Consider the following 21,177-nt stretch of genomic DNA (forward strand, 5'->3'; position numbering starts at 1 on the left):
TTTGCAGAAGAAGCTGGAGGCATTGAAGAAGGAGCTAAAAGGGAGCGATTCCGCTAGGCATGTGGGACTTGTGGATGCAGCCCTTAATTCGCTTAACAAGGATTCACGGGTGGTCAATCTGTTGAAATCAGAGCACTACATTTTGGCCACCGTGCTCGATCCTAGATTTAAAGCCTACCTTGGATCTCTCTTTCCGGCAGACACAGGTCTGCTGGGGTTGAAAGACCTGCTGGTGACAAAATTGTCAAGTCAAGCGGAACGCGACCTGTCAACATCTCCTCCTTCACATTCTCCCGCAACTGGGGGTGCGAGGAAAAGGCTCAGAATTCCGAGCCCACCCGCTGGCGGTGATGCAGGGCAGTCTGGAGCGACTGCTGATGCTGACATCTGGTCCGGACTGAAGGACCTGACAACGATTACGGACATGTCGTCTACTGTCACTGCATATGATTCTCTCAACATTGATAGAATGGTGGAGGATTATATGAGTGACCGCATCCAAGTAGGCACGTCACACAGTCCGTACTTATACTGGCAGGAAAAAGAGGCAATTTGGAGGCCCTTGCACAAACTGGCTTTATTCTACCTAAGTTGCCCTCCCACAAGTGTGTACTCCGAAAGAGTGTTTAGTGCCGCCGCTCACCTTGTCAGCAATCGGCGTACGAGGTTACATCCAGAAAATGTGGAGAAGATGATGTTCATTAAAATGAATTATAATCAATTCCTCCGCGGAGACATTGACCAGCAGCAATTGCCTCCACAAAGTACACAGGGAGCTGAGATGGTGGATTCCAGTGGGGACAAATTGATAATCTGTGAGGAGGGGGATGTACACGGTGATATATCGGAGGGTGAAGATGAGGTGGACATCTTGCCTCTGTAGAGCCAGTTTGTGCAAGGAGAGATTAATTGCTTCTTTTTTGGGGGGGGTCCAAACCAACCCGTCATATCAGTCACAGTCGTGTGGCAGACCCTGTCACTGAAATGATGGGTTGGTTAAAGTGTGCATGTCCTGTTTTGTTTATACAACATAAGGGTGGGTGGGAGGGCCCAAGGACAATTCCATCTTGCACCTCTTTTTTCTTTTCTTTTTCTTTGCATCATGTGCTGATTGGGGAGGGTTTTTTGGAAGGGACATCCTGCGTGACACTGCAGTGCCACTCCTAGATGGGCCCGGTGTTTGTGTCGGCCACTAGGGTCGCTAATCTTACTCACACAGTCAGCTACCTCATTGCGCCTCTTTTTTTCTTTGCGTCATGTGCTGTTTGGGGAGGGTTTTTTGGAAGGGACATCCTGCGTGACACTGCAGTGCCACTCCTAGATGGGCCCGGTGTTTGTGTCGGCCACTAGGGTCGCTAATCTTACTCACACAGCTACCTCATTGCGCCTCTTTTTTTCTTTGCGTCATGTGCTGTTTGGGGAGGGTTTTTTGGAAGGGACATCCTGCGTGACACTGCAGTGCCACTCCTAGATGGGCCCGGTGTTTGTGTCGGCCACTAGGGTCGCTAATCTTACTCACACAGCTACCTCATTGCGCCTCTTTTTTTCTTTGCGTCATGTGCTGTTTGGGGAGGGTTTTTTGGAAGGGACATCCTGCGTGACACTGCAGTGCCACTCCTAGATGGGCCCGGTGTTTGTGTCGGCCACTAGGGTCGCTAATCTTACTCACACAGCTACCTCATTGCGCCTCTTTTTTTCTTTGCGTCATGTGCTGTTTGGGGAGGGTTTTTTGGAAGGGACATCCTGCGTGACACTGCAGTGCCACTCCTAGATGGGCCCGGTGTTTGTGTCGGCCACTAGGGTCGCTTATCTTACTCACACAGCTACCTCATTGCGCCTCTTTTTTTCTTTGCGTCATGTGCTGTTTGGGGAGGGTTTTTTGGAAGGGACATCCTGCGTGACACTGCAGTGCCACTCCTAGATGGGCCCGGTGTTTGTGTCGGCCACTAGGGTCGCTAATCTTACTCACACAGCTACCTCATTGCGCCTCTTTTTTTCTTTGCGTCATGTGCTGTTTGGGGAGGGTTTTTTGGAAGGGCCATCCTGCGTGACACTGCAGTGCCACTCCTAGATGGGCCCGGTGTTTGTGTCGGCCACTAGGGTCGCTAATCTTACTCACACAGCTACCTCATTGCGCCTCTTTTTTTCTTTGCGTCATGTGCTGTTTGGGGAGGGTTTTTTGGAAGGGACATCCTGCGTGACACTGCAGTGCCACTCCTAGATGGGCCCGGTGTTTGTGTCGGCCACTAGGGTCGCTAATCTTACTCACACAGCTACCTCATTGCGCCTCTTTTTTTCTTTGCGTCATGTGCTGTTTGGGGAGGGTTTTTTGGAAGGGACATCCTGCGTGACACTGCAGTGCCACTCCTAGATGGGCCCGGTGTTTGTGTCGGCCACTAGGGTCGCTAATCTTACTCACACAGCTACCTCATTGCGCCTCTTTTTTTCTTTGCGTCATGTGCTGTTTGGGGAGGGTTTTTTGGAAGGGACATCCTGCGTGACACTGCAGTGCCACTCCTAGATGGGCCCGGTGTTTGTGTCGGCCACTAGGGTCGCTTATCTTACTCACACAGCGACCTCGGTGCAAATTTTAGGACTAAAAATAATATTGTGAGGTGTGAGGTATTCAGAATAGACTGAAAATGAGTGTAAATTATGGTTTTTGAGGTTAATAATACTATGGGATCAAAATGACCCCCAAATTCTATGATTTAAGCTGTTTTTTAGTGTTTTTTGAAAAAAACACCCGAATCCAAAACACACCCGAATCCGACAAAAAAAATTCGGTGAGGTTTTGCCAAAACGCGTTCGAACCCAAAACACGGCCGCGGAACCGAACCCAAAACCAAAACACAAAACCCGAAAAATTTCAGGCGCTCATCTCTAATTGGAACTGTGCCCAATTTATGAATGATCTCTGGTTATAGCAATATTTGATGTCTCCATTTAGGAGAATATATGTCTAACTCACATATGATCTATAAATCTGCCTGACGCTTGAGATTTCCTTGGAGTTCTTCACTCCTACAAAACTTCTTATTAAATTATAAAAATAAAGAATAAAAAAATATAATAATTCTTTACATTTTTTCTGACTTACTATCTTTCCGTGGACTCTCATCCACGATCCAGGGCGCACGACACCACGGTGGTGGTAGGCGTTGCACCTTGCCTAACGGGAAAGCAGATCCACACTTTATACTCTATCTTCTTTCAAACTATATTCTTTATTGTGCTTATATAGGTGCACTCTCATTGGTACATAGTTCCTCTACTATCATACCACGCTGCTAATGCCCGATCTCGTCCGATCTTGGAAGCCAAACAGCGTAGGGCTGGGTCAGTACCTGGAGAGGAGACTTCCTGGGAATACCCGGTGTTGTAGAGTAGGAACTACTCCTTTTATTTAAAAGGCGAACACCAACAGCAGTATCACCACTAATCTTCTTTCTTTCCTTTGTTCTGTTATATAACAGTTCAGCGTCAGGCTTTGACAACTGTAACAGATATCCAAAATACGTGTGCCATCGGAGCAACTGGTGGCCAGCCAAGTGTATAACATAGATCCAACCATAGTGGTTCTTTGAAGATACACCTATCACACACTTTGTTCCTTCCTTGGTCCCATCAATACAGACTCTCTGTACTGGTCAGGAGAAACGGCTGTTAGACAACCAAGTGTCTACAACCTTTCTAAAAATAGACCAGAACATTTTAACATTTTTTCATATTTTCTCACAATCTTCCTTACTTTACATTTTGGATCATAGATGGGTAACAATTTTAATCTTGAACAATAAACGGATGTTTTAAATATTTTCCTGACACATATTTGAAGAACTTTCTTCTTTGTATAAGAGTGCGCCCACACAAGAGCTTTCTTTCTCTCCTGTTGCTGGCTTTTTATACAGATCAGTGTGTATATAGCCATCAGTAAGGGAAATTTCAACATCCAGGTAAGTAACATATTGATCACTGATGGTAAACATAAATTTTATGTTTTCGTCCAGTGTATTAATAACTTCAACAGCCTGTGTAAACTCCTCTGCAGACCCCGATCAGATTCAAAATAGATCATTTATGTATCTGATTAGGTATACCAACTTTGACTACATCATGGGATTTAGAATGGAAAGTTCTTTGTCGGTTTCAAATATTAAGATGTTAGCTAAAGATGGTCCGACACAAGAATCCTTGGCACACCCCTGTAGTTGGATGTACCAATTGTGGTCAACTAAAAAAGAGTTCCTTGTCAGAGTGAGGGTCAAAAGATTGCAGAAAAAGGAGCTATCAGGGCCACTGTAGGATTGGTTACGTCAGGAAACCACGTCCAATGTGCAAAGATGACAACCAGGAGGTAACTGAGGCAACAATGCTAATTTTCTTAGTAGAGTGGTAGAGTCCTTCAGATACGTCGGCTGGTCTGGGATGAGAACTTGTAAAAATCTATCGAGATATTGTGAAATTGTGTAGTATAACAAATCTCTTGCACTTATAATTGGATGACCTGAGGGGTGGGTGGTATTTTTATGCAGTTTTGGAATAGAGTACAAAACGGGATAATGGATAATTCTTAGTCAAAACTTCTGATGTCTTCAATGTGATATACTGGAGAGAGACTGCTTCTGAAAGAATAGTATCTATCTCCTTCTTTAGTTGTTGTAGATGCTCATTCCTGTAATACTCCAAGTCCATAACTACCACGCCCCCACCCTTATTGGTGGGGCGGATTATGATATCAATATATTTCTTTAGATTGTTCAAAGCCATCAGTTCCCCTTAGTGAGGTTATACCTTTGTTGTGTAGAATTCCTGTAATCCTCCATGATTCAAAGTTCTAGTAAACACTTTGATGGAATTATTAGTTAACACTAGTGATGAGCGGGTTCGGTTCCTCGGAAACCGAACCCCCCCGAACTTCACCCATTTTACACGGGTCCGAGGCATACTCGGATTCTCCCGTATGGCTCGGTTAACCCGAGCGCGCCCGAACGTCATCATCCCGCTGTCGGATTCTCGCGAGATTCGGATTCTATATAAGCAGCCGCACGTCGCCGCCATTTTCACTTGTGCATTGGAAATGTTAGGGAGAGGACGTGGCTGGCGTCCTCTCCATTTATTAATAATATTTGTGCTACTGCTTATTGCTTAATTGTGGGGACTGGGGAGCAGCTGTATTATTATATAGGAGGAGTACAGTGCAGAGTTTTGTTGACCAGTGACCACCAGTATACGTTGTCTGCCTGAAAAACACTCCATATCTGTGCTCAGTGTGCTGCATATATCTGTGCTCACACTGCTTAATTGTGGGGACTGGGGAGCAGCTGCATTATATAGGAGGAGTACAGTGCAGAGTTTTGCTGACCAGTGACCACCAGTATACGTTGTCTGCCTGAAAAACACTCTATATCTGTGCTCAGTGTGCTGCATATATCTGTGCTCACACTGCTTAATTGTGGGGACTGGGGAGTAGCTGTATTATTATATAGGAGGAGTACAGTGCAGAGTTTTGTTGACCAGTGACCACCAGTATACGTTGTCTGCCTGAAAAACACTCCATATCTGTGCTCAGTGTGCTGCATATATCTGTGCTCACACTGCTTAATTGTGGGAACTGGGGAGCAGCTGTATTATATAGGAGGAGTACAGTGCAGAGTTTTGCTGACCAATGACCACCAGTATACGTTGTCTGCCTGAAAAACACTCCATATCTGTGCTCAGTGTGCTGCATATATATGTGCTCACACTGCTTAATTGTGGGGACTGGGAAGCAGCTGTATTATATAGGAGGAGTACAGTGCAGAGTTTTGCTGACCAGTGACCACCAGTATACGTTGTCTGCCTGAAAAACACTCCATATCTGTGCTCAGTGTGCTGCATATATCTGTGCTCACACTGCTTAATTGTGGGGACTGGGGAGCAGCTGTATTATATAGGAGGAGTACAGTGCAGAGTTTTGCTGACTAGTGACCACCAGTATACGTTGTCTGCCTGAAAAACACTCCATATCTGTGCTCAGTGTGCTGCATATATCTGTGCTCACACTGCTTAATTGTGGGGACTGGGGAGCAGCTGTATTATTATATAGGACGAGTACAGTGCAGAGTTTTGCTGACCAGTGACCACCAGTATACGTTGTCTGCCTGAAAAACACTCCATATCTGTGCTCAGTGTGCTGCATATATCTGTGCTCACACTGCTTAATTGTGGGGACTGGGGAGCAGCTGTATTATATAGAGGAGTACAGTGCAGAGTTTTGCTGACCAGTGACCACCAGTATACGCTGTCTGCCTGAAAAACACTCCATATCTGTGCTCAGTGTGCTGCATATATCTGAGCTCACACTGCTTAATTTTGGGGACTGGGGAGCAGCTGTATTATATAGGAGGAGTACAGTGCAGAGTTTTGCTGACAGTGACCACCAGTATATATAGCAGTACGGTACGGAAGGCCACTGCTCTACCTACCTCTGTGTCGTCAAGTATACTATCCATCCATACCTGTGGTGCATTTCAGTAGTGCGCAGTATATATAGTAGTAGGCCATTGCTATTGATACTGGCATATAATGCCAAACATTAAAAAATGGAGAACAAAAATGTGGAGGTTAAAATAGGGAAAGATCAAGATCCACTTCCACCTTGTGCTGAAGCTGCTGCCACTAGTCATGGCCGAGATGATGAAATGCCATCAACGTCGTCTGCCAAGGCCGATGCCCAATGTCATAGTAGAGAGCATGTAAAATCCAAAAAACAAAAGTTCAGTAAAATGACCCAGAAATCAAAATTGAAAGCGTCTGATGAGAAGCGTAAACTTGCCAATATGCCATTTACAACACGGAGTGGCAAGGAAAGGCTGAGGCCCTGGCCTATGTTCATGGCTAGTGGTTCAGATTCACATGAGGATGGAAGCACTCATCCTCTCGCTAGAAAAATGAAAACACTTAAGCTGGCAAAAGCACAGCAAAGAACTGTGCGTTCTTCTAAATCACAAATCCCCAATGAGAGTCCAATTGTGTCCGTTGCGATGCCTGACCTTCCCAACACTGGACGGGAAGAGCTTGCGCCTTCCACCATTTGCACGCCCCCTGCAAGTGCTGGAAGGAGCACCCGCAGTCCTGTTCCTGATAGTCAAATTGAAGATGTCACTGTTGAAGTACACCAGGATGAGGATATGGGTGTTGCTGGCGCTGGGGAGGAAATTGACATGGAGGATTCTGATGGTGAGGTGGTTTGTTTAAGTCAGGCACCCGGGGAGACACCTGTTGTCCGTGGGACGAATATGGCCATTGACATGCCTGGTCAAAATACAAAAAAAATCACCTCTTCGGTGTGGAATTATTTCAACACAAATGCGGACAACAGGTGTCAAGCCGTGTGTTGCCTTTGTCAAGCTGTAATAAGTAGGGGTGAGGACGTTAACCACCTAGGAACATCCTTCCTTATACGTCACCTGGACCGCATTCATCAGAAGTCAGTGACAAGTTCAAAAACTTTGGATGACAGCGGAAGCAGTCCACTGACCACTAAATCCCTTCCTCTTGTAACCAAGCTCCTGCAAACCACACCACCAACTCCCTCAGTGTCAATTTCCACCTTACACAGGAAAGCCAATAGTCCTGCAGGCCATGTCACTAGCAAGTCTGACGAGTCCTCTCCTGCCTGGGATTCCTCCGATGCATCCTTGAGTGTAACGCCTACTGCTGCTGGCGCTGCTGTTGTTGCTGCTGGGAGTCGATCGGCATCCCAGAGGGGAAGTCGGAAGACCACTTGTATTACTTCCAGTAAGCAATTGACTGTTCAACAGTCCTTTGCGAGGAAGATTAAATATCACAGCAGTCATCCTGCTGCAAAGCGGATAACTCAGGTCTTGTCAGCCTGGGTGGTGAGAAACGTGGTTCCGGTATCCACCGTTAATTCAGAGGCAACTAGAGACTTGATTGAGGTACTGTGTCCCCGGTACCAAATACCATCTAGGTTCCATTTCTCTAGGCAGGCGATACCGAAAATGTACACAGACCTCAGAAAAAGACTCACCAGTGTCCTAAAAAATGCAGTTGTACCCAATGTCCACTTAACCACGGACATGTGGACAAGTGGAACAGGGCAGACTCAGGACTATATGACTGTGACAGCCCACTGGGTAGATGTATTGCCTCCCGCAGCAAGAACAGCAGCGGCGGCACCAGTAGCAGCATCTCGCAAACACCAACTCGTTCCTAGGCAGGCTACGCTTTGTATCACCGCTTTCCATAAGAGGCACACAGCTGATAACCTCTTACGGAAACTGAGGAACATCATCGCAGAATGGCTTACCCCAATTGGACTCTCCTGGGGATTTGTGACATCGGACAACGCCAGCAATATTGTGCGTGCATTACATCTGGGCAAATTCCAGCACGTCCCATGTTTTGTACATACATTGAATTTGGTGGTGCAGAATTATTTAAAAAACGACAGGGGCGTGCAAGAGATGCTGTCGGTGGCCCGAAGAATTGCGGGCCACTTTCGGCATTCAGCCACTGCGTGCCGAAGACTGGAGCACCACCAAACAGTCCTGAACCTGCCCTGCCATCATCTGAAGCAAGAGGTGGTAACGAGGTGGAATTCAACCCTCTATATGCTTCAGAGGATGGAGGAGCAGCAAAAGGCCATTCAAGCCTATACATCTGCCCACGATATAGGCAAAGGAGGGGGAATGCACCTGACTCAAGCGCAGTGGAGAATGATTTCAACGTTGTGCAAGGTTCTGCAACCCTTTGAACTTGCCACACGTGAAGTCAGTTCAGACACTGCCAGCCTGAGTCAGGTCATTCCCCTCATCAGGCTTTTGCAGAAGAAGCTGGAGACATTGAAGGAGGAGCTAAAACAGAGCGATTCCGCTAGGCATGTGGGACTTGTGGATGGAGCCCTTAATTCGCTTAACCAGGATTCACGGGTGGTCAATCTGTTGAAATCAGAGCACTACTTTTTGGCCACCGTGCTCGATCCTAGATTTAAAACCTACGTTGTATCTCTCTTTCCGGCAGACACAAGTATGCAGAGGTTCAAAGACCTGCTGGTGAGAAAATTGTCAAGTCAAGCGGAACTTGACCCGTCAACAGTTCCTCCTTCACATTCTCCCGCAACTTGGGGTGCGAGGAAAAGGCTAAGAATTCCGAGCCCACCCGCTGGCGGTGATGCAGGGCAGTCTGGAGCGAGTGCTGACATCTGGTACGGACTAAAGGACCTGCCAACGATTACTGACATGTCATCTACTGTCACTGCATATGATTCTGTCACCATTGAAAGAATGGTGGAGGATTATATGAGTGACCGCATCCAAGTAGGCATGTCAGACAGTCCGTACGTATACTGGCTGGAAAAAAGAGGCAATTTGGAGGCCCTTGCACAAACTGGCTTTATTTTACCTAAGTTGCCCCCCCTCCAGTGTGTACTCCGAAAGAGTGTTTAGTGCAGCCGCTCACCTTGTCAGCAATCGGCATACGAGGTTACTTCCAGAAAATGTGGAGAAGATGATGTTCATCAAAATGAATTATAATCAATTCTTCCGTGGAGACATTCACCAGCAGCAATTGCCTCCACAAAGTACACAGGGACCTGAGATCTTGGATTCCAGTGGGGACAAATTAATAATCTGTGAGGAGGGGGATGTACACAGTGAAAGGGGTGAGGAATCGGAGGATGATGATGAGGTGGATATCTTGCCTCTGTAGAGCCAGTTTGTGCAAGGAGAGATTGATTGCTTCTTTTTTGGTGGGGGCCCAAACCAACCAGTCATTTCAGTCACAGTCGTGTGGCAGACCCTGTCGCTGAAATGATGGGTTCGTTAAAGTGTGCATGTCCTGTTTATACAACATAAGGGTGGGTGGGAGGGCCCAAGGACAATTCCATCTTGCACCTCTTTTTTCTTTCATTTTTCTTTGCATCATGTGCTGTTAGGGGACAATTTTTTTGAAGTGCCATCCTGCCTGACACTGCAGTGCCACTCCTAGATGGGCCAGGTGTTTGTGTCGGCCACTTGTGTCGCTTAGCTTAGTCACACAGCGACCTTGGTGCGCCTCATTTTTTCTTTGCATCATGTGCTGTTTGGGGACAATTTTTTTGAAGTGCCATCCTGCCTGACACTGCAGTGCCACTCCTAGATAGGCCAGGTGTTTGTGTCGGCCACTTGTGTCGCTTAGCTTAGCCATCCAGCGACCTCGTTGCAAATTTTAGGACTAAAAATAATATTGTGAGGTGTTCAGAATAGACTGAAAATGAGTGTATATTATTGGTTATTGAGGTTAATAATACTATGGGATCAAAATGACCCCCAAATTCTATGATTTAAGCTGTTTTTGAGGGTTTTTTGTAAAAAAACACCTGAATCCAAAACACACCCGAATTCGACAAAAAATTTTCAGGGAGGTTTTGCCAAAACGCGTCCGAATCCAAAACACGGCTGCGGACCCAAATCCAAAACCAAATCACAAAACTCGAAAAATTTCCGGTGCACATCACTAGTTGACACAGGGTCGAAAGTGGATTTTGGTTTAAATCTTTCAAGTTGTGATGCAGGGAGTTGCACAGGCTGCTTGTCAAATAATTATTTTAATTGGACCGGTCTAGAGAATTTGAATAGGTCTACAGTCCATTAAAATTCATCAAACTCCATTGAAGGAATAAAGGATAAACCTTTATTAAGGACTGCAGTCTCATCGCTAGATAATACTCTCTTAGACAAGTTGAAAACTAAGTTGTTTTCTTTCTTCTTTGATCCTCTTCCACTGGCCCCCTCGCCTGCTTTTTTTGGGGGGGATCCTGCACTGCACGTGGGTACGAACCCCTAAAGGGGGCTTACCAGTGACTGCTGATGATTGGCCTTCACTCTCACTTTGTGAGGAGTGACTCCCAGTAGAGGTAACAGTATTGTATTCTCATTGTGGACGCCATTTGGACTGTCAATTAAACACTGTAGAGATCCCTGGATTGTTAACCTATGGATAGACTTTTCCTTCCTGTTAGTCTCTTTGGACGGTGACAAGTTTGTCCAATCTGAATTTTAACAGATCACGACGATATTTTTCTATTTGCACCTCCATTTTGAACATCCAACTAATTTAAAAAATAATTTTTCAGTATCTCTAACTGAGTTACCGCAAAAGTTGCTATATCAGCTTTAACCTTGGTTCGCAGTTGGCTTCCTCAGTAACTAATAATACAGCAAAACTCAGGGTTATATTTAAGAATTCTTAATGGATGATGTTATTTTTTTGCGCCAAAAACAACTGCAGCTGAGGTCCTTTCTCAAGAGTACCAACACTTGAAATAATTTAGAACAACAAACAAAAAGGAATGGACCACCAGCGCTGTTGTTATTAATGAAATGTAGAGAGTCTTTCAACAGATGTTTTCCTTTAAACCACCAACAGGAATATTTTCAATCAGAATATTTCTTGTTTGATGTACCTCACTCACCGCTGTGCAGCGTAATTTCCTCCTATCAAGGTATCTTTTCCTTATACAATTGGGGTCAAAATGACATAAACTCTTACACCTTTATAAGAAACGGAAGATAGTTTATGGATATACCTTACTCACCGACGTCAGGTGAGGTTTCCTCCTATAAAGCTATCTTTACCTCTAGCATACACATCAACATCTATAAAGCGCATATGGTCATGAACTCACCATTGGTCTACGCCCTATATTCATCCAAAGGTTTCTTTACAACTGCAACGTGTATCACTCCCAAAGATCAGCCAATAGGATTTTTGCAATAAAAATATGGATAGGAATTCTGGATTCTTCGTAAAAAGTTGATTTAATTCATAAAACAAAGATATCCATTCATAAAATACATTTAAAAAAGTTCAGGGATTACATCACTCCACTCCATAAGGAACTCGGAACATCTACCACTCTGCCAATAAAGTCCCCAAAGATCCCTTTGAGAAGGACAAAAAGGTGAATATTACGGGTATATGATCTTACTCCTTATATGGATGGGGATGTGTCCTCCCTCTAACTGGTATCACCAACGCGTTTCGGAAATGTTTCCTTCCTCAGGGTGTCACCCTGAGGAAGGAAACATTTCCGAAACGCGTTGGTGATACCAGTTAGAGGGAGGACACATCCCCATCCATATAAGGAGTAAGATCATATACCCGTAATATTCACCTTTTTGTCCTTCTCAAAGGGATCTTTGGGGACTTTATTGGCAGAGTGGTAGATGTTCCGAGTTCCTTATGGAGTGGAGTGATGTAATCCCTGAACTTTTTTAAATGTATTTTATGAATGGATATCTTTGTTTTATGAATTAAATCAACTTTTTACGAAGAATCCAGAATTCCTATCCATATTTTTATTGCAAAAATCCTATTGGCTGATCTTTGGGAGTGATACACGTTGCAGTTGTAAAGAAACCTTTGGATGAATATAGGGCGTAGACCAATGGTGAGTTCATGACCATATGCGCTTTATAGATGTTGATGTGTATGCTAGAGGTAAAGATACCTTTATAGGAGGAAACCTCACCTGACGTCGGTGAGTAAGGTATATCCATAAACTATCTTCCGTTTCTTATAAAGGTGTAAGAGTTTATGTCATTTTGACCCCAATTGTATAAGGAAAAGATACCTTGATAGGAGGAAATTACGCTGCACAGCGGTGAGTGAGGTACATCAAACAAGAAATATTCTGATTGAAAATATTCCTGTTGGTGGTTTAAAGGAAAACATCTGTTGAAAGACTCTCTACATTTCATTAATAACAACAGCGCTGGTGGTCCATTCCTTTTTGTTCAGGGTTATATTTGCCTATGGTCGGCAAGCTTTTCATCTGGAGCCCTCTAGGAATCAGTTTTTTTCAGAAGTAATCACTTAAAGTAGTGACGAAAAATAATCAGTTTCACTTCTCTTTAACTTAATTAATAATTGGTCATTGGAAATAGTGCCTCCAGTCATGTCTGAGGGTTCAGGGAACAAAATAGCCTCAGCTTCCCTGTAACCACTGGCACCAAACAGTACATCCACCAAGAGGTTAAAAAATAGAAAAACAAGAAAAATCCAAAGAGGCAGAAAAGTCCTTATCCGATATTCATAAATGGGAAGAGGGGTATCCGTCTTTAGCTAAAACAGACAATACACAATCCCCACTGTTATATATAGGAAGGAGACTGGCACTCCATATTTACAAACCTAAATTCCTTGTGGACTTATGTACATTGGCAAGACTATACAGTTTCGAGAAAGGATGGCTCTTCATAGACAAGCAATATGGGCTGCATTGCCCAGGAACAGCCTGTCGCCCAACATTTTAGGGAGGCCAAACACCCATTGGCCAGTTTACGTCACAAAATTATTGATCATGTACCCCTAAATATTTGTGGCATCGACCGCGGCACTCTACTTTTACAAATAGAGGCCCATTGGATCTATGAACTGCGCACAGTGTCACCATTTGGCTTAAATGAATCGAATAACCTGGGATGTTTTATATAATAATTCTTAGAATTAATTATTGAGTTCACTGATTAAGTGATATATGATAGCTATTGTGTCATTACCTTTCTGTCTGTATTCTCTCCATAGACATTATAATTCCACTATTACTTCCCTACTATTATGTTATTAATATCATGCCGATGTAAGTCTTTTCATTAACAATAGCATCGTGAATTCGGTCTACAATTATCTACTTGCTGTATTTTTTGTAATTATCTTGATAGTTATTTGCTCTGCCTCTCCATATATACATTGATATTCATTATGGACTTATTTATGGCTTACAGTACAGTATTGTATCTGTTCAAATGGACATGTCCTCTGTCACGGTCCGTTTTTGTCTAGCCTACTAGGTGATGTCTATGTAGTTCGTAAGGTGTACTTTTCTTTGCTGCCATCTAGTGGATGTTTTGAATTATTGTTTGATTGTTTTATTTTCAGCACTGGTAGACCATGTGTGGCAGGTTCCTATGGTAACAGCGCTGGCTAGCACACGTCCCCCCCCCCCCCGCGCCCTGCAGTGCCTGTGTTGTGTGGGCAGTATGGCGCGCTGTGCTCCCGCCAGCCGCGCGGCACCTTTAGCCGTCACTTTGATTGAAGATCTCTCTTCTAACACTCACCTATCTTCTGACTTCTGGCTCTGCAAGGGGGGTGACGGCGTGCTGTGGGAGTGAGCATCTAGACACGGCTAGCGTTCAGTTCCCTTCAGGAGCTAATGGTGTCCTGTCAGCCAGAAGCAGAGCCATGAAACTCTTTAGGAAGTTGGTTCCTACTTCTGCCCCCTCAGTCCCACGAAGCAGGGAGACTGTTGCCAGGAGTCATGTCTGAGGCTCCCTGAAAATAAAAAACATAAGTCTTTTCAGAGAAACTCAGTAGAGATCCCCTGGAGTGCATCCAGTCTGCCTTGGCACATTTCTAAAACTGAGGTCTGGAGGAGGGGCAAAGATGAAGGAGCCAGTTCACACCCTTGAAAAGTCTTAAAGTGCCCATGGCTCCTGCGGAACCGTCTATACCCCATGGTACTGAAGTGGACCCCAGCATCCTCTAGGATGTATGAGAAACGTTGTTTCCCCAATGTTGGATCTCACGTGTTCTGGATTCCACATAAAAGTCTATCCCTCATGACTGTCCATCATTTCACACTAGAGAGCAGAGAGAGAGGGTGTGGAATTGGACTGGAGGCTGGAGTAGTTTGTTAAAAACAAACAAACCATTATTTGCATTTATTAGCACACAATCAAGGCGCCATTAGAGTGCTATTCAGAGTAGGACTGGAGTGGACTCAGGGTTTTATTTATTTTTGTAATACAGTACATACAGTACATACTTTCTAGTGGTGCCTTGGAACTGGCATTGCCGAGGTTTGCCACAAACATACTTTCACACACACACACACACACACACACACACACACACACACACACTGCAGTGCAAACACATTCAAACTATGGGCCTAATTGATGTTTGTACGCAAATGCAATTGTGATTCTCTAGGCTACGGAACTGCTAATGCTGGCAAGTGAAGCTGCTGGCAAGGAATGAAAACAAATGCCCACCGGACTCATCGCAAGCTCAATCGCAATTACATGCACATTAGCGGACTATGGGCTTAATTCTGGTTGGAATGCTTATACGATCCAACTCGTCAGGAAACTGCATGATAAGGAAACTGCATACTCACAGGACCCCGTTTTGCTCATGTGCAGAATGGGTCCTGTCAATCAGGCAGAGGCTTTTGGAGGGAGGGTAAGGGTGGCTGGTGATGCCCGAAATGGGGGAAGGGGGGTGTTGCAGAGTTGTAACCATCTTTATAGGTAATGTGCCTTACCCCTATTAATAAGGGACACACATGAAATACACAGGGTTTGTGGCCGATTAAGGGCAGGTCTGATAATATAATCTTAAATTAATGACTTTTAGTAGGAAACACTACAACATAATAGGATCAATATAAATATTATGTTCAGCCAAAAAGACTGAGGAAACTGTATGTTGATAGGACAGATGAACATCCTGTGTTGTGGTGTAATTTTAATTGAGGGTACTAGGGAGGGTTCAAATGGATCATTTGCAGGGGGTGATGACCACCCTAGCACCGGTCCTGCCTATTAGTTTCAGCTTTGCTGAATCTTGCACTGATGAGCTCAACCGACCTGTGACATTATTTTGAGAAATTAACTCCAAGCAAAATTTCTGAATTCCTCAACAACTTTGCTTTTCCAGTTTATAAACATGAGTGGGGAAAATCTGCTGAGATCTTGGGCCTAATTCAGTAAGGATAATTAGCAGAATTTGCTATCCTCTGGAGCGCATGATGGGGGCCCACTTCAACAAGCAGAAATTGCGACCACATCGCAATTTCTGATCGTTAGCAGAAATAGAGGAAGCCTCCTGCTGGCGCAGCTTAGCTGCACCCTCAGGAGACCCGCCGCCATCTTCCCGGTCACGGCAGCTGCGTGTGATGTCACACAGCCACCGTGATCACACCCCCAACACACCCCGTTCGCAGAACACCTCCCCCGATTGACAGACAGAGGCGATCGCATTTTCTGCGCCCCCTCCCCACAGAAAATGTGGAGAAATTTCGCCATCAACCAATCAGCAGCTCTATATCATTTTATAGTATGCAAATTATAGATGTTACTTCAGTGCTGATTAGTTGCCAAGGGAAACTTCTCTACTGGCTCACTTCTCCGCTCTTATCACACCTTAGAATAGAAATACACTCTGCAATCCTGCTGCTCAGCTAAAGAGCTGAAGGACATGATCGCTGTTCAGTTTGACCATTTACATGTGTAACCTATTTGGATGGTGACCTGGTTGGTCAGAACATGGGCTGACGGCCATATCCTCTCTGTGTACAGCTATTTGTTGACTACAATTACAGTCCTCCGAGAAAATAGTGGGGACTGTAATTGCAGTCAACAGATAGCGGTATACACAGGCTTACTGCATAATTTTTGTACCATATAGTGGACATGACCAAATTATAACTAAACCTATTACCTTAGCGTTCTTGTCGGGATCATGTCCACCTTGGGCCATTTTGTCAATTTTGCTGACACCCATAGAGGGAAAAAAGCCTGTGGAGCTGGGATTCCGGCGGGGGTATTTCACCGCTAGTCGGGATTCTGGTGTCGAAATTGTGACATCCGGGATCTCGGCTAGCATTATTGTAACTGTATCTCAACCCTAGCTATGCCTCAGGGAAGAGGATGTGCAAATTTAAACGGTATGGACAGATTTGGAGTTTGGAGTGGGCATGTGCTAGATCAGCTCTATATTGCTGTGCTATAATAATGCCCTGTGGTAATTATGAGCTACATGCAGAAGAATGCAATATTATTACTACATGTAAAAATATTGATGTGTCTGCCCCCCTTACATTGAAATTTGCTCTTTGTTTTGCTTTGCACCAAGAAACCATGAGAGGCCCGTAATGCCTAAAACTCCTTCAAAAAGGGAGTTTTCCTTTTGCTATTGTCAAACATAGACTTAGGTAAATAAACAAACAAACAAATACTTTTATAAAGATGATACTTGCTATTTATTATCAGTTAAGTGATACATCAGAATGGAAATATAAAATTGAGGCAAGTGTTTACAAGAATAATTGAGGGGGGAAAAATGAATATGAAGAAATGTAGAATGTGTCACTTTCTTGTCCTGCAAGCATGGGGTAATGAGGTGACTGCAAAATAAAGCAGAAAAAAAATACATTATCAGTGCATACATACATCCTAATGATATTGTAACTTGCAAACGTCATAGAGCACAGAGGTGACTCTTTCTTTTTCTGTCACATGACCATTCGGGGGATATACTCAGTGCCAGATTCGATCAAGTCCAAGTTGGCTGGGGGTGCGGGTTCCCGGCCAAACTTGGACATTTTTTTAAGGCAGCAATCATTTACAAGGCAAAACCATGCCTTGAAAATGATTGCCACATTAAAAAGTCCGAGTTCAGCCGGTACCCGTACCTACGGCCAACTCAGATTTCATTATATCTGGCCCTCGGTATCCAATCACTGTCAATTTTTTCTCCACTTAGAAATGTCAGCATTTAGATACTTTGTTCCATGACTTGTTTTCATTAGATCACTAACCATTTTTATTGGTCACATAACCACAGCTGTGGCAACATTATTCTTCATTCCACTTGTTTGACTTGGGCATTGTGTTTATATACAATAACAAAACTACTGTATTGAGCTATTGAGATGGCCTAACTTAAGACATACAGAATGATTCAGATGCAGAGCTAAATCCTCTTTGGTGATGTCATTTGCTTTGATTTGCTGTGCCTACTTTCCAGACAAAGTGTGTCGTTTTTCTGATCAAGGTGGCAGTGTTTGTCATTGATCATACATTTGCAGTGGTCAATGATAGAAGTTGATGCAACATTTAGGCTAGGTGCACGCTAGAGTGATGGGCAATCTTGCCAATGGTCGGGTCAAATTACCCTTCACCTTAGACCATGCAATATTTCCCATACACAATATGCAATGTGGATTCACACATGGGCGACTTCTAGTGGAAGGAGCCATACAGTGGTGGTGGCATCCAAACAGATTCATCCGGAATAACACTATCTGGAGACTGTGAATGTTACTACAGTCAAGATCTAAAAAATATTTTAGAGCTTGTTGAATTTAGGTCCCCATGAATTTAGGTCCCCATACCAGTGTATACTGTGGCAGCGGGCCAGATCAGGAGTGAAAGGTGAGCATGATATATCCATGATATCTCCTGCATTTCCTGTTTAATGAATAGCCTTGATGCCTAATTTATACAAGAGTAGGTGAAAATGTTAGTTTTCACCTTCTTTTTGTAAAAATTAAATGACGATCAATAGACCCCTTGGAGAGAGAGAAAGTGGAGATAGCAAAAGTACCAACCAATCAGCTTCTGCCATTTTACAGGCTGTGCTAGAAAAAAGAAAGTTAGATTTGTTGGTACTGTATCTCTCACTGATCTATCTCTCTCCAAGGCTTAATAAACTTATATATATATATATATATATATATATATATATATATATATATATATACACATACATGATCATGATTGCAAATATCTAGGTTTAAATGGAATACAAACATATTAATATGAAACAAAACAAGTGTATTTTATTGGATTGATCTCATATTTTCATTCAATTACAGAATAATTAAAAAATGATTCAGTGACAAGTGATGTCATAGCATGAATCTCCAGTTAAAAGTGATTGCATCAGTACTCAGAAATATAAGTGAAAATTTCACTGCACACTAATATGAATATACATTTTGAAGCACAATATTCAGATATTCAATTACTTCCAGGACGCACACTGAGCAGCTAATACACAGCTACCTGAGGACGCTCCATGAGCTGGCTCATTTGAAATATCTGGTACAATGGAACTTACACGGTCGGACGGCACATACCGATATATCTGGGCTACAGACCAAGAGTTTAACACCGGCAAATACGTGCAGTTAGTATTTAATTAGTGATATAAATTGTGGAACACCAACAGAGCATTTAAAAAGCTAGTCGCCATTGTCAACTATTTTTTCCAGTTCCAATTCACTAACAAAAAGAAATATACCCAGGGGAGTTATTTAGGACTGTTATTTATTTTGCTTTAATATGAAAAGCTGTTGTAAGCCATGTATGTTATATTGGCTTACCTAATAATATAAATACAATCTCCACAGGGAAAGACTGCAAGTCTGTATTCCCAAAAATATCAAGGGTGGTCACAGCTTTTAAATGACTGTCTGCAGCTGAATGTTTGCTCTGCATGAAGTCTATAATAACGCAGTGGCGGATTTTACCTATGGGCAGCAGGATGGATCCATAGCGCAGTTGCCGGGACCTGGCTGACAGTCTGACTGTCTCCCCTCCTCCTCCTCCTCCTCCTCTCCCCTCTCTGAGCAGGCATGGGTAGAGGCAGCCCCCCTATCACCATCAGGTAGGAGCAGCAGCTGAAAATAAGAGCTGCTTTTGCTGCATTGTTTATATAATAACACAGCAATCATCTTGAGAGATTGTCAGCTGTATATTGCTGTTGATCATTTTGCTTTCCAGAGCTTGAAGTGGTAAAAATTGTTACTATGTATTACTTGGAACTGGTACAGTGTTACAGATTGCCACTAAGTAAATGGAATCATTGCCTTGCACACCAGAATAATCTTTTCTATGTTGCCATAAACCCTGAAGTTGACATCTGTGTGGGTTTGTATATTGTATAATGTGATGTATTTTGTTATTTGTATATTTTAATAATAATAATAATAATAATAATAATAATAATAATTTTATTTATATAGTGCTCTTTCTCCACAGGACCATTTTTTAATATAATCATATACTTTTATTGGAACCATCGGCATAGTAGATTCACTCGCATGGCTTCTTTTGTTAATATCTTGTGTTTCTTTAAAAAGCTGTGCAGAGTTTTTATGCAGAGAATTTATATTGAGAAATTGAACGAATTGCTCCTTGTTACAAGACAGGCAGGTGAACGGTCCTGATAATAAATAGGTATCCATTCAAACAGCTTTTTAGTGCCTAAAGATTTCTCTGTTCCTTAATACTCTTTTTAGCAAGTAGTTTTCTATTCGTTTTATATATATATATATATATATATATATATATATTTATAAAGATAAGAATTGGACCGGCACTCCCACAATTGGTGCAGCTGCCCTGGTGCCCTCTGAAGAAACTCCAGTTACAGACGCATAATAAAATTCAGCGGCACTCAGAGACTGTTCAAATAGTCAAAAAGTTTGTATTAAAGATTACTGCAAAAATCCAACGTTTCGGGACTGAATCGTCCCTTTTTCAAGGTGAGTAACAGTGAAATAACATATAAAACATACCTTTATACCATAAGAAGAGACCCCACGTGTGCTCATCGGTGAGACGCCGTCCGACCTCGGAGTCCGGCGACTTCCGCTGTCGTCATCGGGGGGCGTCCGCCGTTACCATGGTAACCGGACGCTTAGGCGCTCCCCTGGTGACGCGCTGTGAAAGAGAATATGCACGTAAACATACAGCGGTCCCACCACCTGACAGGCTGAATCCAACTACTTTAAACTTAACATCGTGAACCCCCCTAGGGGATTAATGCACTGATGCAAGATAAGGGAGCCCCTGCTGCTAAGCTGGACTCCATTAGGGTGTGAATATTACGTTTGCAGTGTACCACAGAGCTGTTGTCACAAATTGACATTAGTGCAAATTGAGCCAGACTGAAGGGGTGCCAGTTTTTGTGAAGTGTCTGCTGGCCGGATAGTTGTGTTCGATGCAAGATGTATTTGTGAGATATGACAGGCTGTGATATACATGTCTGTCCCTGGGTGTGTTGCAATGTTGTGCAAAAAATGTTTTTTGAGGTAAAATTACGTGTAACTTGCTTCAGGTCCTGTAATAATGAACTTCTGTAAAGTGTAAATTGTGTATTGAAGTTACGAATTAAAAACCAGTGACACGCAATGGACAAGGTGTTGTGTTCTATAATAATATAAGGTGAGTGCAAAAAACTGTGTGATGCAATGAGTGCTCCTGTTGTGGTAAGTGTCAAATGTACGCACCTGTGGACTGCATTCTACGCACGATGAATATATAAGGTAATTGTCAGCCTGTGAAGACCCAGTGTAAAAGCCACTAAAAGCCCTAAAAGAAATAGGGTGAAGTAAAG

The 21,177-nt window shown here is 43.4% G+C and overlaps 1 pseudogene; it reads left to right on the forward strand.

Moving 5' to 3' along the window:
• The first annotated feature begins 3,269 nt into the window (after nucleotides 1-3,269).
• LOC134937945 (5S ribosomal RNA) lies at nucleotides 3,270-3,388 on the forward strand (annotated as a pseudogene).
• The last annotated feature ends 17,789 nt before the right edge of the window (nucleotides 3,389-21,177 follow it).

This window comes from Pseudophryne corroboree, chromosome 6 (genome assembly GCF_028390025.1).
Source record: "Pseudophryne corroboree isolate aPseCor3 chromosome 6, aPseCor3.hap2, whole genome shotgun sequence".
Classification (NCBI taxonomy): Eukaryota; Metazoa; Chordata; class Amphibia; order Anura; family Myobatrachidae; genus Pseudophryne; species Pseudophryne corroboree.